Source organism: Cibotium barometz, chromosome 35 (assembly GCF_041138505.1).
Source record: "Cibotium barometz isolate CiBa-2024 chromosome 35, ASM4113850v1, whole genome shotgun sequence".
Taxonomy (NCBI): domain Eukaryota; kingdom Viridiplantae; phylum Streptophyta; class Polypodiopsida; order Cyatheales; family Cibotiaceae; genus Cibotium; species Cibotium barometz.
The window spans coordinates 21,742,803-21,745,640 of NC_141080.1; positions in this window are offsets into that span (position 1 = coordinate 21,742,803).

The window sequence follows — 2,838 nt, forward strand, 5'->3', positions numbered from 1 at the left end:
CAGCAGAAAGTTGATTCATAATACCTTTGAATGACTCAATGTGACTAGACATGGATGTACCTGCCTTGAATTGAAGCTTGCCCAGAAGATTACGGAGATACAAAATCTCTGTAACAATTTTCTTCTCAAACATAGTGATAAGATAGTCCCATATACCTATGACGTGGATAACGGATAAACATCTAGCATGAGTGAATCGTTAAGGGCAAAAAGTATATACCAACGAGCAGCCTTATCACAACGAATCCAGTGTGCATGATCAATTTTCCACTGTTAAAAAATAGGACCTTTGGTAATAATAACATCATTCTGAAGTGGATCAATAGGTTGAGGAGGACATGTAAGAATACCAAGAACAATATCTGCCAATTCGTCTCCTTCCAAAATTAATAGCATCTTGTATTTCCAACCAGGAAATCCTTGGCCTTGGAAAAGAGGAACAGAATGCTACGCACCAGAAGGAAATCCGTTAACAAGTATGGTGGTTGCCATGTTGAGTTGTGAGAACACGTACAAGATAAGATCGCAGAACTTGCAGACCATGTACGAGATATGAGAAACGTAGCCAAAATAGGCATGCACCAGACGACGAGCATAAACTGATCGTGTAAAGAATAGAACGTGAACCAAAATTAGAACTCTGAAAGTGGAGATCTGTGTCTCATGCATGTAAGCAAACTTAGAGGTCCATAAAAGATGAAAATAATAATAAGAAAAAGCACCGCGTTATGACGCAACTTGCATGGCAAGTTTTGTATCTAATTGTAGCTTGTACAGCAAGCATCCGTCTAAAGCTTTCACGGAAAGCTTTGACGATCAAATCCTGCTTACGATCATATCCTGCTTACGACTCAGAGACAACTACCTGTTTGCTCTCACAAAGAACTTGTTTTACTGTTTTAGATGCAGTTTGCCTGAACTGTCCTAACTTTTGACTCAGAACTCCGATTGACAAACCGTTTTGATAGGATTCACCAGCACCGTTTTGGTTTTAAGGGCGCGATTGAGAAACAATTCTAATTATAACAAGTGGAGCTATAAAATCATGTAGGCAACATATAATGAAAGAACCAATCAACCCTACACAAAACTGTTACCAAAGATCAATCTTGTAAGACATGAAATCATAATCATAAATTGAATAAGAAGACGTAGATGCTTCCCTTATGATTAGAATTGCTCTGATACCATGTTGAAAGAGGAAGAGAGACAAGACAAGAGACACCACATATGCTCCACAAGAATGAATCATATTAGTCCTCACAAGTCACATATATATAGGCAAGACCTAGAGTGAGTTAGGGCTAGCTATATATAGCTCCAACAAGGTGCACAGCAGAATTTATATACATGGACGGTAAGCAGTGGTGACTGGCGTGTCCCCACGGTTGATGCCAAGCCCCTATGCAAACTCCAGTTCACGACGGCTGTTTCTATCTATGTGTGGATCATATGGATTTCTTACACGTTTTTGGCATGCACGGAATACGCGACGCAGCACCTTATCCGAGCTTATTTCCTTTGTTTTTTCGCTTGCTTAAATACTTCATTAAGTTATGTCATATGGAAAAAAGAAGTTTATGTGTCATGAGTGCAAATTAAAATTTATGTTTCATGAGTGCAAATTTAGGTTGAAGAAGGCAAAGAACCACCTAAAATGTCACTATAAGATGGTCTTGTGAGACAAGAAGCAAATACACCATTGTACGGGGAATGTCAATACTCTACCCTCCCAGCAGCAAACTTGGAACTATTGAACTTACAAACCACTTATGCATGAAGTTATTTGTTACAAGCCTTCTTTGGTAAGGTCCTATTTATATACTCTTCTCCCTTTGAAATATAGAGATCTTTATATACTCTTCTCCCTTTGCAATATAGAGATCTTTTGATATTAACATGTTTTATGTCTTGTCATGAGTGTAACATATAAAGAAACACGAGTGCGAGATCCATTCTATTCGAATCAAAACATCTTATATGGTGAGATACAGTTATAATCTATCCCATGTTGTAACAAATCCATGTGGATTATTGGTTTCATAATAGATACGGTGGTTGTACCGCTCCTATTCCTCATATTCATCCTTGGGAAACCTGATCTGGTGCCTTACAACTCTCAATCAGGGCCTAAAATTGACGGGTGTTTTGCCTTACAAGGGCCTTTTTACACCTTTCAAAAAAGGTTTAAGTTTTTTTTAAGTGTCAAAAAACATGCAATAGCTCAAAATTGCATGTCATTGTGAAATGTTTTATTTAAAAATGCATGTCGTTTGACATGCTGGTCTAAAAATTTGCTTTTCATTTTTTTTAACCTTATACATACATACATACATACATACATACATATATATATATATATATATATATATATATATATATATGTATATATATATATATATGTGTGTGTGTGTGTGTGTGTGTGTGTGTGTATATATATATATGTATATATATATATGTATATATATATATGTATATATATATATATGTATATATATATATATATAAGCCTTATAAATAATATTATATCAAGATTTAGAATAATATATCCCTAAAGCCCTCTTTCAATGTAGGACCAGGGAGAGAAATTAAAAATTGGAATTTAAAAAAGTAAAATTTTAGATGCCTTGAAAGTTGGAGGCTGGCAACCTGGCTTATAATTGCATTAAGTAAGGCTAATAACTCAAAGCATTTAAGTTTACATGTTTTAATTAGTTTAATTGTTGGAGCTTGGAAGACCACCTCACGAGTTTAAACTCATCTACCCTATCTTCAGTCTTGCATGCTTTGGATACCTTTCTCTAATTAGGCTATTACCTAATACTATTATTGGTGTGT